The sequence below is a fragment of the Cetorhinus maximus genome, chromosome 8 (genome assembly GCF_964194155.1).
Source record: "Cetorhinus maximus chromosome 8, sCetMax3.hap1.1, whole genome shotgun sequence".
Taxonomy (NCBI): Eukaryota; Metazoa; Chordata; class Chondrichthyes; order Lamniformes; family Cetorhinidae; genus Cetorhinus; species Cetorhinus maximus.
Window position 1 is genome coordinate 75,325,886 of NC_135886.1, and position 21,497 is coordinate 75,347,382.

A 21,497-nucleotide genomic window follows, 5' to 3' on the forward strand; every position below is an offset into this window, starting at 1 on the left:
TTCTCTGCAAATTTCTATGATTACAGTATACACCAAAAACAAATACATTTCTTAAAAATGCATGTTTTGACACAGACACATTTAGATTTACAACAAATTTCTATCAACAATCCAAACTTCTTAACTCAAATCATGATCACACCTTGCCCTATTATGTATCTTTGGATTGAGCAGAAAGCAATGACATTAAAGTGGGGTGGGGGGTGAGAAGATGAAGGGGGGAAGGAAATAGAGATGAAGATAGGAATAGGAATCCAGAAGAAGACCCAGACTCCTAAATGATCCCTAAGAGCACATGGCCACACAAGTGAGGAATATTAAGAGTTAAATTCTTTTTTCTGACAGCATTTTCTGATTATAAAGGTGGGATGGTAACTTAATGTGGCATTTTGGCATTGGGAGAATGAATGTTAAAAAAATCTCAATTTCTTAACTAGTAGCACTTGATCCCAATACGCTAGGCAGTTCTCTTTAGCTAATGCACATCCATGCCCCCTATTTGCTAAATATGCAAATCTTCATATAACATATGAAGACTTAGATTGTATTTGCCTGAGAGGGTGGACAGGATTGGTCCAATTAATTTTAACCTGAGAAATACGGTGAAAATGTATTTGTTCTTAGATGTTATAGTGTGCTCTGATCAGCTGATATGTCATTTTCCTGTGCCCGACACAAGTCGAAGTGTAACTCTTTTTGAGCGTCCAACACATAGCAACGGACTATATAATCTGATGGTTTTAAGTGACGATAAAAAAAAGTCTTGTATGGGTTAGTGGAGAATGCAATGGTTAAACCAAAAGGGTAAAAATTGCACCATATACATAAATGCAACAGCAGATGCACCAGGACGAAGTCACTCTTAAGAAACTCAGTGGCGTATTTAGTCTCGAATATCGAAAGAAGGAAGATGGTTTGCACAGGGTTAGCAGGTTTTCGAGATGTGACCCTGGAAAAAACGAGTTGCGGCGGCGCTAGGACCCTGGGGACGCGACTGCAGTGAGGAGTGGTGGAAATGTGCGCAGCAGACAGCGATATGGAGCGAAAGTAAACTCGTTTCCTGGTTTCACGTATTATTGTATGCATTTTTTTAAAAAAACGATTATAACAGCCCCAGCTCGGCGCTCCTGCACCGTCGGGACCCGCACTTTCACGACCCGGAGCTCCGGCTTCGGATCAGATCTGGATCTGGATCTGGATCTGGACCTAGCACCTTTCTTGAACGGGAACGCGGCAGCTCCAAATTAAATCCAGGTAATGTGTTTTTGAAATAAAGAGGTTGAGCTGGGTGGAGCTGAGCTGAGTGTCTGTGGGCGAGAAGCTGATGTGCCACCATGTACCCCTCGCTCTCACAACATCAACAAAAGAAGACGCTTCGCTTCTGCTCTGGGGGCGATCTCGCCAATTTCGTGTCAGTTTCACTCGCAGCTTTGCTCTCTTTTTTTTGCAAACCTTTGACGGAGGGGATAATTGCAAATCCTAGACACGTGTTTAAAAACCATGCAAAGGATTTGATAATTAGAAAGGATGGGGCTTGGTTATTTTAAAACACAAGTTTAAAGGCTCTCCCAGCAAGACATTTAAAAGGGTAAAAGCCCAACTTCCGGGAAGCAACTTATTCCCATATTGCGCGGTAATCTTATTTATTTTGCACACAACAAGGATTTTAGTCGCACAGAGTTATTTTGTAACCACTTCATGTAGAGTGGGTTTATAGTTTAGGCCGCCCAGGTGCCTCATTTATGTTCAATTGGCGTTTGCACTTTGAGGAGCCGGGCCCCACCGGGCTGAGGGATCAGAAATATCGGACTCCAATGATAGAAATCTTGTCAGGTTCAGGGGCTGCGGTCAAGCTGGGGCTAGGAAGTAGAACAACCTCTTTTTGAGTCTCAAGTCTCTGCCTTGTCCCTGAGGATATTTTCAAGGGATCCCGAAACGATCATGAATGTTTCCACCAGCGGAGGAATGAAAAGCAGAAGACGATATCCACTTGTGCCATTTCTAATTTTTGTATTACAACATTAAAAACAAACAAGTCCATAGCCCAACCCCCGCCCGTCCAGGAATTTGCGTTTGTTATTATATTTTAAACATAAATATTGAAAGGAACCAGCAACGTCTTAATTTTTCGAGAGAGTTTGGGTCTCGGGTGCCCGGAGTGCTGTTTACACAAGGTCCAGTGGCGATGACCGACCGTCACTGGGTGGAAGAAAGGATGTGACGGATTATTTAAATATCCATTGGACGCTTGTTATTCCGCTTCGAAGGGATAGACGAAACTAACAAAAATGTGCCTTGCCTTAAACTCATCAGACATCCACGATGTTTCTGAACACTCAGCATCGGGATTTGTTCTTTAAATTAGCAACCCCCGCCTTCTAATCCAATCCTGTCCAGGCAGCAAGTCCCCTGAAACAATAATTTTGTGTTTTATGTGCCGTGGCCTTGTTGCGCAAGCATCTTGCGTTCAATTTAGAGAAAGTTTTCAAGTTGGATTAGATCTCTGCACTGTTATTGGTGATCCTGGTGGAGCTGATAGTTTGGGGCGAGTACTATACTTCGCCTTAAAAACACTGGCGAAAGGAAAGGGGCAAAATCAGGCAGGTATTCAGTGATTCCTCCTGCACAGCCTGTTCGCTACATGAGAACAGGGCGAGGGCTTAGCCACGATAGTCAACGTACCCAAGAACATTGTGCCCATATTCGCTGTCTAGGCCCAGATACAAAAAAATGACCACTTGTGCGGGATATTAGAGTGCATCCAAAACATGCAGTTATCACTCAATGTAAGTTTGTAAGGCCAAATAATGAAGTCCAGGTAAAGTTTTAAAAATTTATTTTTATAATGTCAGCATCTTAGGCAAAACCAGTATTTATTATCTATCCTAATTGCTTTGGATACAACTGAGTGCCTTGTTAGGCCAATTCAAAAGACTTTTAAGAATCAATGACTTTGGTGTGGGACTGGAATTACATAGAGGCTAAAGGATGTAAACGACTGAACTGCCGACCACCATATTTGGCTTCCAGGCCCCAGTGTTAGTTTATATTGTTAATGGTTCTCTCTTAGGTACTATCACCCTCAACTTCAAATCTGTATTCATCACCTCAAAAAACCAAACATTGATCCTTCCTTCCTGGAGAATTTCTTTTTGTTCTTTCATTGGATGTGAGCTTTTTGGCTAGGCCAGCATTTGTTGCCCATCCCTAATTCTCCTTGAGGAGGTGGTGTTGAGCTGCCTTTGTGAACAGTGGCAGTCCATCTGGTGCAGGTACTTCCACAGTGCTGTTAGGAAGGGAGTTCCAGGATTTTGATCCAGGATCTTGTATATGGTACACACTGCTGTCACTGTGCGATGGTGGTGGAGGGAGTAAATATTTAAGGTGGTGGATGGGGTGCCAATCAAGTGGGCTGCTTTATCCTGGATGGTGTCACACTTCTTGAGTGTTGTTGGAGCAGCAGTTATGCAGGCAAGTGGACAGTATTCCATTACACTCCTGACATGTGCCTTGTAGATGGTGGACAGGCTTTGGGGAGTCTGGAGGTGAGATATTTGCTGCAGGATTCTTAGTCTTTGACCTGCTCTTGTAGCCACAGTATTTATAAGGATGGTGCAGTTCAGTTTCTGGTCAATGATAACCCCCAGGATATTGATAATGGGGAATTCAGCGATGGTAATGCCATTGAATATTGAGGGGTGATGGTTAGGTTCTCTTTTTAGTAATGGTCATTGCCTGGCACTTGTGTGGCACAAATGTTACTCGCCACTTATCAGCCCAAGCCTGGATGTTGTTTTGTTCTTGCTGCATATACCAAATTGCTTCAGTATCTGAGGAGTTGCGAATGGTACTGAACACTGTGAAATCATCAACAAACATCCCTACTTCTGACCTTATGATGGAGGAAAAATCATTGATGAAGCAACTGAAGATGGTTGGGCCTAGGACACTCCCCTGAGGAACTCCTGCAGTGATGTCCTGGAACTGAGATGATTGACCTCCAACAACCATCTTCTTTTGTGCTAGGTATGACTCCAACCAGTGGAGAGTTTTCTACCCAATTGCCATTGACTTCATTTTTTGCTGGGGCTCCTTGATCCACACTCAGTCAAATGCTGCCTTGTAGTCAAGGGCAGTCACTCTCACCTCACCTCTTTTGTCCATGTTTGGATCGACTAATAAGATCAGGAGCTGAGTGGCCCTGTCAGAACCTAAACTGAGCATCAGTAAGAAGGTTATTGTTGAATAAGTGCCACTTGATAGCACTGTGATTGACACCTTTCATCACTTTGCTTATTGTTGAAAATAGACTGATGGATGATAGTTAACCAGATTGGATTTGTCCTGCTTTTTGTGAACAGGGCACACCTGGGAAATTTTCCACATTGTTGGATGCTAGTATTGTAGCTATACTGGGACAGCTGGACGTGCTCGTTCTGGAGCAAATGTCTTCAGCACTACAGCCAGGATGTTTTTAGAGCCCATAGCCTTTGCTGTATCTAGTGCCTTTAGCCTTTTCTTGATATCACATGGAGTGAATTGAATTGGCTGAAGACTGGCAACTATGATGTTGGGGACCTCATGAGGAGACTGAGATGGATCATCCATTTGGTAACTTCTGGTTGAAGACGGTTGCAAATGCTTCAGACTTGACTTTTGCATTGAGGCACTGGGCTCCCCCATCACTGAGGATGGGGATATTTGTGGAGCCTCCCCTTTTGCTTAATTCTTTAGTTGTCCACCACCGTTCACAACTGGATGTGACAAGACTGCAGAGTTTTGATTTGATTCTTTGGTTGTGGGATTGCTTAGCTCTGTCTATCGCATGCTGCTTTCACTGTTTAGCATTACTATTGTAGCTTCACCTGCTTGACATCTAATTTTTAGGTATGGCTGGTGCTGTTCCTGGTATGATGTCCTGCATTTTTAAATCTTCTTTATTCATTCCTGGGATGTGGGCTTCACCTGCTAAGCCAGCATTAATTGCCCATCCCTAATTTCCCTTGAACTGAGCGGCTTGCTGGGCCATTTCAGAGGGTACTTAAGAGTATACCACATTGCTGTGAGTCTGGAGTCACGTGTAGGCAGATTTCCTTCCCTAAAGGACATTAGTGGAGACTGTAGCTTTTAAAGGCACCAAATAGCTGGTGGTACATTCTGGATCTCCTTGTGGTCTCGCAAACTTTCTGCCTTTTGAATTCTCTCACAGCACATCCAAAGATAGCATTATTTTTTGCACTTCCACAATCTCAGACAAAGTACTGACTCTTGTTGGGATACAGTTCCATGATACCAGACATCCTTTAGCACTTTATAAAAGGAGCCATTCTCTTTGTGTAAACCTTCACGGTGAGTATTAGCATGTTTTTTTAACTATGGAGAATGTCACAACTGAGCCCAATCCATTCCTGATTAGACACCTGCAGATGCATCCTTTCCTAAAATGGTTACTGGATAATGCTCAGGAGTGGCACCCTGGTTAGTTACTTTTGCTTTCTCCAACCCAGGTTTTTCCAGACCAATTATAGCATCTAATAACTTATTTGAGAGCAGCTACCTCAGCACAGACTGAGGAATGAACCTAGAATCTTCTAGCCTGTATGGCTCTGTAATGCACTGTGTTATCATAGGAACTATTAAAATAGTTCAATATAACATTACAATTTTAAACTTGAATGATCCCCAATCATCTTTTGCACATGGACACATACATATACAATACATGAAAGATATTGCGTTGCTAGTCTACATTATGGGGTTTTAATGCACATGACCATTATGAATTATCAATATTTTGTATTCTTTAAATAAGTGATATGCTCCTACCAGTGTAGAGTTTTACTATTTTGTATTTAGGGAAGAACAATGGAACAATGTTACGGACAGGAGGGGGGGTTAATTTAAACAGCACTAATTCCTGTCCGTAAACAGAAAGGTGTTTTGATTTGTTTTCCTCTTTACAAGCAGTGGCGTATTTCCCAACCCCTTGGTTTTTGTGTGATCCAATTTTCTATTAAGAACTTCACAGCAAACTCTAGATAGGATGAACTAAAAAAGGGATAGTTCATTGCACACATTCAAAACGCGAACTGGGGATCTTGATGTCGCCGCCACACTCAGACGGTGAAGAGAGGGATGGAGAAAAGAAAGTTTTACAGTACAGAGATTACAGAGAAAATAAATATTGGTTCACGTGAGTTCCAGAGTCCAGAATCAAAGTCCAATGAGGTATTCCTTCACGCAGGTTGGCGGACTGAAAATCGATGTTGTAGAATTCACTTCTCTGGTGGTGTTGACTTCACACGCTGAGATAGGCATGCAGAGATGAGTCAGTCTTGTAGGCGATGGCACAGAACTTCCAACAGAAGCAGTGAAGATGGGGCCAGGTGCTCAACCTGGGAAAATTTCCCTTCCTGTGAGGCTGCTAGTCAAATGGTAAATGGGAGACTGAGCTATGCAGTTCAGCAAGGTAATATTACTTGTTTCACAAGCCAGAGGCCTATGTCACATGTCAAAGATGGTGTATCCATTATCTGGATTCCAACGCCTATTAAATGTCTCAGCCATTAGGAATTGAAATGAAGGTTGCAGAGCCTTTGTCTTAGCAGATGATCCATCTCTTTCTGGCCAGCCTGAGTTATTAAATGCAGATGGTCTTTGTATAGCTCCCTTTGAAGTTGGGCTGTACAGTCCACAGGGGTTTGTTAGTGGCTTCTCAGAGGTAACGAGGTGCGGTTTTTCCTAAAACTGCCAAGTGGCTTCTTTCATTCCGGGGTCACAGACAGACATAGTTTCAGCCATTTTAAAGATCTTTGTTCAATTTTTAAAAAAATTACAAATAGCGATGAGTGTATCTATATATATTTTAGAAAAATATACAATGTGGGGTTTTAGTCCTGCACAATAGCACTAGTGTCCAAACACATCATATCTCTAAGCGCACCATATACGGCTGTATATTAATTGGCGATGTCAAAATTGAAGATCAATGCCATCACTAAGATTTCAGTATAGTGAAATGATAGGTGTGCACATTTTTACACAGGTGTCCTGTCACTTATATTTGTCACCAGAGTTAAAGTATCATGTTGGATATATGAAAGCTTTGTGCTGTATCCATCTGAACCCTGAAAAGCAACCAGCAGTGCAATTACAAATTTTATCTTTCCAAACTTGGATTGTGTCTAGAGAGAGTATTTGGAGTTATTATAACATTAGGGTGAAGTCATGGGGGTACTAAACCTATCAACAGTGGTGATTGTGATGAGAGCAACTTGAAAAGATGTATTAATGGAATCACACATGTAGCATATTGACACATGAAAGTGAACTGGTTTAAATGTGATTTTTCTTTTATTCCACCTATGGCATATTGGTAACAGTTTCCTAAGCAGGCCCAATGACAACTCTAGGTATTTGGCTCAAGGGTTCTACAATTTGTATTTGACCTGAACAGACACACCTCAACTAGCAATCTTTTCTTTTATTCTTTCATGGGATGTGGGCATTGCTGGCAAGACCAGCATTTGTTGCCATCTCTGATTGTCCTTGAAATGAGTGCCTTGCTAGGCCATTACATAGGTCAGCTAAGAGTCAGCCACATTGCTGTGGTTCTGAAGTCATACATAGGCCAGACCAGGTAAGGATGGTAGATTTCCTAAGGACATGAGTAAGCCAGATGGGTTTTAATGACAAGTGATTCATGGTCACCATCACTGATATACCACTAGCTGTATATTGCAAAGTTTTTATTAACTAAATTTGACTTGCTACCATGGTGGGATTTGAACTCATGTTCCCAGTGCTTTACCCTGGGCCTCTGGATTACCAGTCCAGTGACATTACCACTATGCCACTACGTCTCCCCTATTTCAATCAAGTCTGCGGAATTGCACATGTGAATGTTGAGTGAGACCAGGACTTCTGACTTCAGGACCAAACACATCTTCCCTTCACCCCCCCGGCGGCATTCCATAGGGATCGTTCCCTCCGGGACACCCTGGTCCACTCCTCCATCACCCCCTACTCCTCAACCCCCACCTATGGCACCTCCCCATGCCCACGCAGAAGATGCAACACCTGCCCCTTCACTTCCTCTCTCCTCACCGTCCAAGGGCCCAAACACTCCTTTCAAGTGAAGCAGCATTTCACTTGCATTTCCCCTAACTTAGTCTACTGCATTCGTTACTCCCAATGCGGTCTCCTCTACATTGGAGAGACCAAACGCAAACTGGGCGACTGCTTTGCAGAACACCTGCGGTCTGTCCGCAAGAAAGACCCAAACCTCCCTGTCGCTTGCCATTTTAACACTCCACCCTGCTCTCTTGCCCACATGTCTGTCCTTGGCTTGCTGCATTGTTCCAGTGAAGCCCAACGCAAACTGGAGGAACAGCACCTCATCTTCCGACTAGGCACTTTACAGCCTTCCGGGCTGAATATTGAATTCAACAACTTTAGATCTTAAACTCCCCCTTCCCCCATCCCCACCCCGTTTCTTACCCCTCCCTTTTGTTTGTTTTTTTTTTCAATAATTTATATAGATTCTTCTTTTCCCACCTATTTCCATTATTTTTAAATCTACAACTAATACCTTGTTAGTCTTTCCACCCCACCCCCACTAGAGCTGTACCTTGAGTATCCTGCCATCCATTCTTAATTAGCACTTTTCTTAGATAATATCACCACCTTCAACACCTCTTTGATCCTTTTGTCTGTGACATCTTTTGATTATCTGCTCCTATCACTGCTTGCTTGTCCCCACAACCACCCCGCCCTCAACTTCTCTCTCCCCCCGCCCCCCACCTTAAACCAGCTTATATTTCACCTCTCTCCTAACTATACTTCAGTTCTGTTGAAGGGTCATGTGGACCCGAAACGTCAGCTCTTTTCTTCTCCACCGATGCTGCCAGACCTGCTAAGTTTTTCCAGGTAATTCTGTTTTTGTTTTGGATTTCCAGCATCCGCAGTAGCTTTTTGTTTTTATCTTCAATGATGATGCTCCTCATGAATGAATTGCCTGCTGACACTTACTGTCTAGGTTCTGACACTTGTACAGGCAATTGGTGCCTTTAGAACTGTACCCCAGCAGAGAGTCAGCACCTTCTCAAGAATGAGGAGAGAATGTGGGAAAATAAGGAGGAGGAATCATATCTCCATAGCGACATGAAAGACAAACCATTAGAAACAGCTCTGTAACTCTCTACTTTCATACTTTGTGCAGGGTAAAGTATAATTGTGAAAGCAAAATAAATTAATGGTGGTCAACAAAATGTTAGCTATATTTAATTAATTATGGTGCTTAATTTTAGAATGCTAGTATTTATTTTAGATTGCTAATTATTAAGGAAATGATTAAAGATATTCCCTTTATCTATTAGTTAAAATTTAAGTTATTCCCATATTTGCAACACCAATCCTGATAAGAATTTTACTTTCTGGATGACTTATTAAAAAAATGTAATCGTTAGAGTCAGCCAGATGTGAACTCAGGGATTCTGTGATTTTATATTAGATGTTTATGTTTAAATTGTCTCAGTTTGTAAAAGCTCTGACTGGTGCGAAGGTGAGTCAGATTGGTGCCAGATGTGATTCGGGATCTGCGCTGATACCTGATTTCAGATAAATCTAATCTAATGTTAGCAAAAAAGGGAAAATATATCTTCTCATGTCTTACCTTGCAGCAGAAACCACTAGATGGTGATCAGGTATGGAAATCTGGAAGTTTTTTTGCTCTCCCAAGCTCAGGGCACAAAGGCAAAACATCTCATCGAGATCAATTAACACAGCTCATTTAGTTTTTACTTTCTTTCGCGACTTGAAGTTGGTGATAAGAAACTCCATGATATAACCCAGCTGGGTATAAATAGTAAGTGAGAAAGATTTGCATGGCTGCTGGAATGGCAAGCAGGTTATAAAGGTGTGGTCACTCACATGAAAAGCAGGTAAGATCTTTATAAACACCTTACTATTGCCAAACATAATGTATTGGGAGCTTTGTTTGTCAAATTAGCTTAGCTGGTAGCATTTCTCTTCTGGATCAGGAATTTGTGGGTTCAAGCCTCTTACTCCAGTATACTACGAAGGGAGTGCTGCATTGTTGGCAGTGTTGCCCTTTAAATTAGGTCCTGAATACTCATTCCAATGACTCAGGTGAATGTTAAGATTCCGTGGCATGATTCGAAGAAGAGCAGCAAGTTTCCATGGTAGCCTGGACAACATGCCTCCCTTGACTACCACCAAAAAAACAGTTTAGTTATTTGTTGTTGTATTTGCCTGTTTAACAACAGTCAGTGCACTTCAAAATAATGTATTGTGTTATGCATTTTGGGATCTTTTGATAATATGATAAAATGCTAGATTGTGGTGTCAGCCTTGACTTCTTTGTAACATTCTCACTTCTGAGTCAGAAGTTTGCCAGTTCAAGTCTCATTACAGTAACCTGAGCACAAAATTTAGGTTAACACCTCGGTGCAGTACAAAGGGAATACTGCATTGTCTTAGGTGCTGTCTTTCAAACGGGACATTGAACTGAAATCTCGTCTTACCTTTCAGGTGGAGATAAAAGATCCTGTTGCACTATTTCTAACAGCAGTTGAGTTCTCCTGGTGGGCACTACTGCTAGAGGAGTTTGGGTCACTGGCAGAGGGGCTAGGGAGCTCCTGACAACATTCAGAGTGCCTTCAGAAGAACCCTCAAATGTGTCAGGCTGCACCTCCCCTGCCTCTTGGTGCAGCATGACACTGCCCTGCTTCCTGTTGACTGATGTGCAGCTGTGGGGGGACGCCAGTGGCACCAACAACCTCTCGCTGGTCCACTGCTGCATTGAGCTCATGGCACTAGCAATGGTGTGCAGGGTCACACTGTAGGGTTGCTAACACCCCAGGATTGGCCTGGAATTGAAGATCAATCTCCAGGAACTCTGTGCAACCCTGGAGAAACATCATCAGAACATTAAAAGATATTTTTTATTTGTCATTTACTTTGAACATTTCTCTTTACCAGATATAAAATATTAAAAATGGGGGGAGAAAAGGCTGATGGCTGACATCCAATTGGGTAGTGAGTCTTTTTTGTTTTCCAATTGGCGTAGGAAGGCAGTGCGTCACAGGATGTGTTGGCTGACTAATAGCTGGAGCCCAGGGGAAAGTCATGTGATGAAACCTTCAGGAATACATTTAATCACAATTGGCAACCCTGTTGTGCTGACACCAGACATCTGTTATATGGTCTCCTGGGCCTGCCTCTCCACGGCAGTTGCCACCATCTCTATGGAAGAAGTGATGCGCTCTCCTACCTGAGACAGAGGTAATGCTATGGAAGGACTCCTCCATCACCCCCCCATGTCTGCTGAAAGCCTCAGGCAGCTCCACCAGATTCTCCCCTGTTTGCCTCTGCAACTCTAACAGGCTGAGTGTGGCTCTAATCAGGCCCTTCACCAGTTGTGGGTGCAGCAGGGAGCTACTTTCCAACAGTCTTCCAACCGCCAGTGGCCTCGCCTGTCAATGCCTCCCACATCTGCATCTGTGTGACTGTGCAGTTCTCACCAGACTGTCAACTCCCCACTGAGATATGTGTATCTGAGCTGGTGCTGGGTGCACCCTCAAAGATACCTGGACTATGCTCCTCCGAGGAGGTGTGAAGTGCAACATATGGGGGGCTGGTCATGACTCTCTGTGGCAGACAACCCTGCAGATGAAACATAAAAACAATTACTGGAGCGATGATGTTAAGGGCCGCCACCATTCATTGGTGCAACAGGCAGCCAGAGATGGTGGGTAAGTACAATTCCTCCTCACTTTCCATGCCTGTCAATTCAAATGCAGTGTCAGATCAACCACCCTGCTCCCCTGCCAGCTCCAAGGCTTCCAACAGATGAATCTCTGGCACTCCATCCCTAGTCTTAGATCTCTCCCTGGGCCCTTTTGTCCTGCAAGTATAAGGGGAGAAAATGAGGTTTCCAGTGATGTTGAGGAGAATCCCTTACTGCCGGATTGCCCCTCATTCCATGAGGTGCCAGGTTGCCTTCTAATCCTCATGCTCCCATGAAATCTGGATAATAAACAGAAGATGCAGATTCTGGTGATATACACACATGCAGCCTATGCTACAATGGAAGTTGGAAAGGGGGAGTACTTACACTTCAATGCCTGTCCTAGCCCTCAATCATTCATGCTCCTACTTTTCCCACCCACCTTTCATCCACTTCTTGACAGTCTGAAACAAACTCATCCTTGCAGTGTGGAAGAGATTATTCATCTTTTTTTGGTACTGGACTCAAGCGCTTGGATGGACCCCACAGCCTTTGTGGTGACCTTTGTCCAAGCCACCTTGGTCATTCATGAAGGCCTTTTGCAGCCATCAGCTGGAAATAGAATCTTTCTGTGTTCTGAAACGGCCTGGAGGAGGTCGCACAGCGAGCTCTCTCTGAACAGTGGGCTGATGCACTGGGTGGATTGTGATACCTCAAAGAACACAGCTGAACCCATTGATGACAGCATCTGAACCTGTGAGATTTCTTCTACCTGGACCTTCAGAAGTTTTCCGTTGTGATATTCACACAATTGACAATGCTGGCCAGTTCAATTGCAGTCCCCCCTCAGAAACACTGCATGCCAAATTTCTCCTTTTAAACAGGGCTTTCTTCCCTTTAAATATGACGTCTTCTCCTGCATAGGGAACAGGTGACACAGATCTCTTGAAGTCAGAACTGTCCCCGCTATGTGATCCGGCAGCAAGCCCAAGTTAAAAATATTCATGAGCTTGCCGCCATGTGATTGGGTTCAGGCGGCCACATCCTTCCACATCAGATTCCCAACTTCTTCCTGGCCCACTGGTGGACTCGACAGCAGAAGGACAGAATCCAACTTGTGGAATCATACAGAATCACACAGGAGGAGATCATTCAGCCCATTGTGTCTGTGCCAACTGTAAAAGAACTATCCAGCCTAACCCCACTTTCCAGCTCTTGGTCTGTAGCCATGCAAGTCATGGTGCTACAAGTGGTTGCTCTGAAGTGGCTGAAATAGATCCACTGCTCTCTGATTGTGTTTTTTCTGGTGTATTTAGAGAAGGAAAAATAGAGAAATTGGAATGGGTTGTTGAGGAGCAGAGTTCACATCACATTCAGTAGAAGGAGTGAACTGAGGGTTTCAGGATGTTTACTGCCAAGTAATGCTGGCATAGTAGGATGAGGAGGGAAAAAAAGCACAATGTCATTATGACTTGTACCTGTATTCCTACTTTCCCACCCGTGACACCTTTATTGGCCTCCCTCATCAGAGTTTGGTGATCTCCCTCTTCATAGAGGATGAGAGAATGGATATTTTGAGATCTGACATCTGTCACAGTTCTCTCTGTCATTATGGATTCTTTGTTTCTTTTCTTTTAAGTGCAAGAAATGAATATTAACTTTAGTTATCTTGAAGTGTGGTAAAACACAGCTGTCAGTGTGTAGATCATAATGCCTGCACTAACACTTGAAGGCTGTGAGTAGGATGATTGCATGGACATTGTGAGTGAAGAAACATGGCCATGTGGAGGCTGGGAATATAAGGGAAACCCATTGCCTTCAGGGCACTGATGAAAAGAAATTTTAAGCACCTTGAAACAGTATTAAGTGAAATTACTGCAATTCCTGGAAAGATATGGATGGCTCCTCCCTCATACCTTAGCATATCTGATAAGATAATTAAACACTTTCCTTTACCTTGTTTGGAATTTTCATGTTGGTGCTTTTGTTGTATTTCCCCAAACAGGGCCTCCATCTCTGCTGGCTTGGTCCAGCAACATCATCCCTGCAGCTGTTCAGAACTTGAGGGTTCATTTTCCCCCCTGCAGATCCCTCATCCATTTTTGTATTGAAGAAACCTTGATCCTTTGCTCCCATAAACAGCTTGGTGGCTGACTGCTCCTTTAAGTTGCTGTAGGGCTTTAAATCCTGTCGCACTAAGCTAGTTCCTGCCCCCAATGCGGAAGTCAGTAGTAAGTGGTGTTGCTTGTGCCTTCGTTTACTCTAAATATTTGTATTACACCAATCCTGGAAACCAGGGTGAGATCCACTTGGTTGGGTGGGAGTGACTTGTAGTCTCTTTAACTTCTGCTTGAGATCTTGCCAGCGTGGAATGCTTAGACCTGAGTATTAGCAGGTTATTCGCGATGGGGAAATCTCATGGGTGAACTCAATTGTTACTCCACCAAATGTGCATATGTAGGGGTGGATGATGGTAATTTTGACTTTGGGTCATAATGTAAGGCAGGTGATATCAGATCAACCAGATCTGTCCCAGTTTTCATTACAGAGCCATCGGCAGAGCTGGGAAGGCAGGTTGAGCTGAGCACCAGCAGGATTTTAAAATTTCTGCAGCATGTCACATGCCTTGGCCCAAAACACAGAGAACAATATTACATTTATTTTTAAGCGTGACTTACACAATTTAGAGGCTGGGAGTAGGTCTTTAAAGGAGCAGCATTCATTATTTTTGTTTATTTTTAAATGAGGTTATCTTGTATTTTCATCTCTCTGGAGAGAGCATGGACACTTATACTTGTTAGAGTTGCTGTAGTGGACCTCTAATTTAACTGGTCCTACCTTCTTTCAGATCAGCTGGAACATTAGTGTGGTTGTTTTTGACATTGACCCATAGACCACCCTCGAATGGGGTCAGGCTGCAGCTAAGTGACACTCCGTCAACCCACATTAAAAACCATCAACCCTAGCCAGTAAGTATGAGACCTGTTTTATTGGAACTCCTTTTCTTTTCATGTTCTTGTTGCCAGTAGAATGCTAATTATCAGTTATGCTTCCACCAATTCTAATTAAGGCATGTAGACTCCATTTTGTCCTTGCAGTGTTATGGCTTATTACCACAACATGAGAGCACCTGCACAATATTTGCTAAAAGTGGTTCATACATCAGAATCAGAGACTAATAGTGTGGAATATCTGAGCAGTGTTTAGTGCCTGTTGCTGCCTTCCACTGGCATACTTAGTTTTCCCACTTAGGGAACGGACAGATGTAAAAGGATGTACAGCGTTGTTTGTGCTTGCCTGGGAGTAGATAGCCTGTCTATAGGATTGGCATATGAGGAATAGAAGGTATAGTAGAAAAATATCCTAGCTTCATTTTTAAAAAAAGAGTTGCTTCAACATTTATTGAATCATTCCAAAGCGTACTTTTTCACATTTCATATGATTGTGTTGCATGTATTTGGCATGATAAATTGATTTAAAAAATGACTTACCTCCAGAAGTAAACTGATAATCTACCTTATTGTTCAGCAGCTAATTATTTTAATGGACAATCCTCAAATTAAAAACAGCATTGAGAAGATTTGAAGGCTTTAATTTTAATTTAACTACATGCATATTAATGAGAGGAGGGCAATTTTATCCTAACTTGCTTGGTGGGAAACTGATGGGATCAGGTGGCATCCAATCTTCCTCTCCATTGAAAGTATCATTGGGCAGGGTGTAAAACAAGTGTTGCACTCTGTCGCTTGGGTTTCCCATGTGGTGAATTAGGTTAAGATTACCCCGCCTTAGAGACTACCCCTTAATTTCCAATATATCTTGACTGGTTTACATCGAACACCTGTTTGTCTTACATTTTTGCAATATATAGTCAGTCATTTATAGGATGGTGGGAATTTTGCAAGTATTTATAGTAGGTTATTCATACCAGGTTATATGAGAGGTAAATCAGTCCACACTAAACGTTGCAGTGTAGCAATGCTGTATTTATTAAAGCCTTTTTGTAGTAAGTGGAAAATTATGATTGTGGAGGGCATTTTTTCAAATTTTGATTGAATCTACTGTCAATCCTTTAATTTAGTGATCTGTGAGTAAACACTTCTTGTATTTTGAATTACAGCCTAGAACAAAGCTGTGAAAGGACAGCACTACAACCTAGACTCTGTAGTGCCAAGCCATTTAGTTTACCTTTGCAACCGGATTACTTTGGATTACAAACAGCAATCATAGTTAGCAGGTAGGCAGGATAGTTGCATTGAGGCCACAATCATATCAGCCATGATCTTATTGAATGACGGAGCAGGCTCGAGGGGCTGAATGGCCTACTCCATCTACTAAATCTTAGGTTTGTATAATTACTTTATTGTCAATTGCAGTTTTTATGTTATCAATTACTATAGCAAGATATATAATAGGAATAGTGGAGAGGCCAGTTTATTCCACAAGTGAGGAAGACAAATATTTGACCAGTAGTGGGGCAGTTTATATAAGGAGTAATCCTTCGAGTCAGAGAATTGAGGAAAGATTAACATGAGCGTTTCAGCCTTGAAAGGATGTAACTGAAAGATAATGTTACAGAAATATATATGATAGTATATTGCATAGAAAACATAAATCTGGCTCCTTAAAAAAAAATTAAAGAAAACAAAAGCCCAGCATTTCCTGAGCAGCCTGTTGCACATGAACTTTAAATCAAAATAACACAGTGCTGGTGAACCTTGAGCTGTGCTGTCTTGTATCTCTACCTTTCACTTGCAAAACAAAACCAGTATTGAGACACAAGGGTAACCTAACTTTTTCAATAAAGTTTTGGTGGAGCTTTAAAAGTAACTACAAAACTATTTCCAATTGAGAAAAACTGATTATTGCAAAGCTCACCTCTTAGCTAAAATTCCACTCGGAATTGAAATAAAAACAGAAAATGTCGGAAATGCACAGCAGACGAGCCAAAATATGAACCAGGAAAGACAAGCTAACATTTCAGCTGGGATTCCATATTGGTCACTTAATGAATTCTGACAAAGATTCTGAACAAAAATTGTAGCCCACTTTTTTTCAGGTACTGAGTGTCTGTATTTCCAGCATTATATTTTTAGATTTCTTTTTTTTGTGCGTTAGCTTTGTGCTAATCAAAGTGCTTTTGTTTAAGGCACCAAGTGTCAACGCCAAAAGCTCCATTATAGTAAGGTATGAAGTAAAACTTGTTGTGCCCAACAGAAAATGATAGAAATATACAGAAAGTATGTTAGCACCTGAAAAAAGTTAATTTTTCTTTTCAACTACCAACTGGGCAGTTTTGTACAACAAGCCCATGTCCATTAGGAAGTTGATTAATAAAAAACAAAATGTATTTATATAGCAACCATGAGCTCAGGACATCCCAAGATGGCCCCACAATCAGTGATGTACTTTTGAGCAAGGTCCCACAAACAGTAATGAGGTAAGACTAGATAATCTGTTTTAGATTGATGCTATTGAGGGATAAAAGTTGGCTTGGGCAAACTCATTGACATAGGATCCATTATTATTCCATCAGTGTGGGCAAGAAATAAATCTAGGTCCCAAGGCGAAAGGTCAGTAAGTCCAACTATCTGCCTTTTGTTTATTTAGTTTTCGGTTCCCAGCATTCATACTCCTTTTTAAAACTTTAATTTTCCTGTTTAGCGAACATTTAAGGCTGGAGTTTTAAAGGTATTGTACCTGCCAGTAAGATAAGCTCAGAGTTAGAATTCAGTACATGTTGTTTGTGCCTGAGACAGATTTAAAACTGTATCTTCCCTCCTCTCACCACCATACCCAACTTTTCTTCCTTTCGACTTTTCCCGCATTGTTACTTGAGATTCAAGCACCCAGGCTGCACAAAGGTTATAAAACAGAGATCCTTTGTTCCACTTGCACCAAATTTTAAATAAACATTAATGGAAAAGCTTAACTTAGAGGAATGAACTATTTACAATGGACATTTGTGGCCAACACTCCAGATCCACAGTATACTGTTGAGAGCTTAACTCTTGATCTCTAATCAATCAGGTAGCAGAGTCCAGTTGCTGGAGCTCCTATTGTTAATTTCTGTGACCATGTGACCCAGTTTACCTTATCTCTCAGACATGAAGAGGAGCTTACTCTCTTCGTAGCCTCTCAAACTCAGGGATACTGTCCAGGTGGTCCACCTGAGTCTCCAGCAGCTGTTTGCCTGCCCCACTGCCATTTCCTGGTTCTCTAGCCACCGTCAGAGGCTTCAATCTTCCCTATTTGGGCACTGCAACACACAAGTCCCAGACTTCTGCTCCTTGCTGCTGCTCTCTCCCTCACCTCATGGCATCTAGTTCTGCTGCCACTGCTGTACCCCCAAAGGCTGCCAAAGACAATGCTCCCTGCATGGAGGGGTCCACAGGGACTGACCAGATGATCTGCCCAGCACTCTCCGCCCCCCGCATTGCCACCGTTGCAGAGACCCCACTACACCATGTTACATTGGGTAACCACAATGTTGGTTGATCACCTTCATATTAACCATCATTGTTTTTTGGATTTGGTGTGTGGTTTTACAACTGGATATCCTTTCTGCTGCCTACCCTCCCCATTTATCCGGGCTGGGAACCAACACTGATACATGCTGGCTTGCCTGCACCAGTGGCTGGGCTTGTTCATAGCCAACAAGTCCTACAGTGGGGCTTGAACCCAGGGCCTACTAGCTTAGAGCAGGAGAACTACCCATTGAGCCAGCTCCCTTTACCCTACCCATCTCACCAACATAATTTTATATTTAAAAAAATCCACTTTTCTGCACAAATAATGAAGCCCTTAATAGAATTTAATCCGAATTCACTCTATTTTGGTGTTAATAACAAATCCGTAAACCAGTATGGCTCACTTTCTCAGTAGATCTGTAAGACCGACTGTTCATCATAGATGACTAGAATCTCCACATTCCAGTCATATGTATAGCTTCCCCACGGAAGGTATTGATCATGATATTTTCTCTTTGACATGCATATGGGACCATGTTTTGGCGATGTAAAAAGGAGTTGCAGTGTCACTTAAGTCTATAGTTTTAGTCGTGATAGTGAAAATGCTTAGCGGCAAGAGGAATCCCTTTTGGTAACTGCTGCTTCTCACAGTAATTATTTTCAAAATTCTGTTAATCACATCTAGGATTGGTAATTAGTTTTGGCTCAGTGACAAAACAAGAGACTCAGTTAAGGAACATTATTTTAAAGAAGTTATTTGGTGATGCCACATTCTCCATTCCCTACATTTGAATGACAGCAACTAAAAAATATGAATCCTCACAGGCTGCTGCTGTAAAGCTAAGTGGTCGAGAAAGCCATGTCTGGTGTGTCTTCATGGCGAAGCAGATGAACAAAAGAGATGGGTTAAAATTAATATCAGTGGGAGTTACTGAATTTAGCCCCAAAATCAGGCATGGGAGTTGCAGTGTATGATTAATCCATGCTTGTGATTGCAGTGAATTGATGTGGTGCCTGCTCATTTGAATAATCTCTGCATCCAGCTAGTGCTAACTGTGTGGTTGATTGGCTGGACAGATCAACAGGGGACCAATATCGTGAGTGGCTAGTACACTTAAAGCATAGCTTAAAGCTAGCCTGCACCTCTAAAAGGGGAGATGCATTGTGGCTGCAGCCAGTTCTGGGAATCATGATTGAAGAGAGTCTGACCTGGTAAAGAGTGAGGAATGGTATAATGGGATATGACCATGTTCCAAGTGTATACCGGAAGAAAGATATATCCTGTGTCAGCAGAGAAGAAAGCCCTCCAGACACCAGGTCAAAAGACAATGGGTTGGCAGCTGTGGATGTCAATTTCAGGAGTCAAGCTTGGAGGACCTGAATGCAATGCTGCAAAAAGTTCAATGGCTTCACCTGAGTGGTCAAGCTTACTGAATTAATCTTCAAATGATATTTGCTACCAGCTGGAACAGTACGCTCAGCAACTCTCAATTGATACACAAACACCAATAATCTCCATCAATCACACACTTAGCACTGTTGAAAGCCTCACACCTCTCACAGACTATAAGACATAGGAGCAGAAGTAGGCCATTTGGCCCATCAAGCCTGCTCCGTCATTCAGTGAGATCATGGCGGATCTGAAAATCCTCAACTCCACTTTCTTGCCTTTTCCCCATAACCCTTGATTCTCTTACTGATTAAAAATCTGTCTATCTTAGCCTTGAATATACTTAATGACCCAGCCTCTACAGCCCTCTGCGGTAGAGAATTCCACAGATTCACTACCCTCTGAGAGAAGAAATTCCTCCTCCTCTTTGTTTTAAATGGGCAACCCCTCACTCTGAGATTATGCCCTCTGGTCCTAGACTCTCCCACAAGGGGAGACAACCTCTCAACATCTACCCTGTCAAGCCCTCTAAGAATCTTATATGTTTCCATAAGGTTGCCTCTCATCCTTCTAAACTACAATGAGTACAGGCCCAATCTACTCAACCTCTCCTCATAAAATCCCTCCATACCCGGGATCAACCTAGTGAACCTTCTCTGACTGCCTCCAATGCCAGTATATCTTTACTTAGATAACGAGATCAAAACTATTCACAGTATTCTAGGTGTGGTCTAATTAGTGCCTTGTAGTGTTTTAGCAAGACTTCTCTATTTTTATACTCCATTCCCTTTGAAGTAAAGGCCGATGTTCCATTTGCCTTCCCTATTACCTGCTGAACTTGTATATTACCTTTTTGGGATTCATGCATGAGGACTCCCAAATCCCTCTGTGCTGTAGCTTTCTGCAGCCTTTCTCCATTTAAATAATATTCAGCTCCTCTATTCTTCCTGTCAAAATGCAAAACCTCACATTTTCCCACATTATATTTCATCTGCCAAGTTTTTGCCCACTCACTTAACCTGTCTATATCCTTCTGTAGACTCTGTGTCATCCTCACCACTTGCTTTTCCACCTATTTTTGTGTCATCTGCAAACTTGGCGATAGTATATTCACTTCCCTCATCCAAGTCATTAATATATATTGTAAATAATTGTGGCCCCAGCACTGATCCCTGTGGCACTCTGCTGGTTACACGTTGCCATCCTGAAAATGCTCCCCTTACCCCAACTCTCTGTCTTCTATTAGTTAGCCAATCCTCTATCCATGCTAATATACTACCCTCAACACCATGGGCTCTTATATTATTAAGTAGCCTTATGTGCGGTACTTAACGAACACCTTTTGGAAATCCAAATATATTACATCTACTGGTTCCTCTTTGTCTATTCTGTTTGTTACCTCCTCAAAGAATTCTAATAAATTTGTCAGGCGTGATTTCCCCTTCATGAAGCCATACTGACTCTGCTTGATTAGATTATGCATTTCGAAATGCTCTGCTGTTACATCCTTTATAATAGGCTCTAACATTTTCCCAATGGCAGATGTTAAGCTAATTGGTCTACAGTTACCTGTTTTTTGTCTCTCTCCCTTTTTGAATAAGGGCATTGCATTGGCAGTTTTCCAATCTTCTGGGACTTTTCTAGAATCTAAGGATTCTTGGAAGATTACTACCAGTGCACCCACTATTTGTGTAGCTACTTCCTTTAATATCCAAGAATGGAACCCATAAGGTCCAGGGGACTTATCCGCCTTTAGCCCCATTAGTTTCCCTACTACTTTTTCTATAGTGATAGTTATTGTTTTTTTTTTCTTCACCCCTTTTGCCTCTTGATTATTTAGTATTTTTGGAATGTTATTAGTGTCTTCTACCATGAAGACTGATGCAAA

At 42.2% G+C, this 21,497-nt stretch overlaps 1 protein-coding gene across 5 annotated transcripts in view; it reads left to right on the plus strand.

Moving 5' to 3' along the window:
* Positions 1–984: 984 nt before the first annotated feature.
* LOC144683741 (BCL-6 corepressor-like protein 1) overlaps positions 985–21,497 on the plus strand; it is a 308,871-nt gene continuing 288,358 nt past the window's right edge. For 3 of the 5 annotated variants that reach the window (XM_078547074.1, XM_078547077.1, XM_078547082.1), the window contains exons 1-3: positions 1,023–1,254; positions 14,598–14,718; positions 15,870–16,094. The gene's annotated coding sequence lies outside the window, so the exon portion shown is untranslated. Of the gene's footprint in view, positions 1,255–14,597; positions 14,719–15,869; positions 16,095–21,497 lie in introns of all 5 variants that reach the window. The other 2 variants (XM_078547078.1, XM_078547081.1) reach the window with 2 other exon arrangements.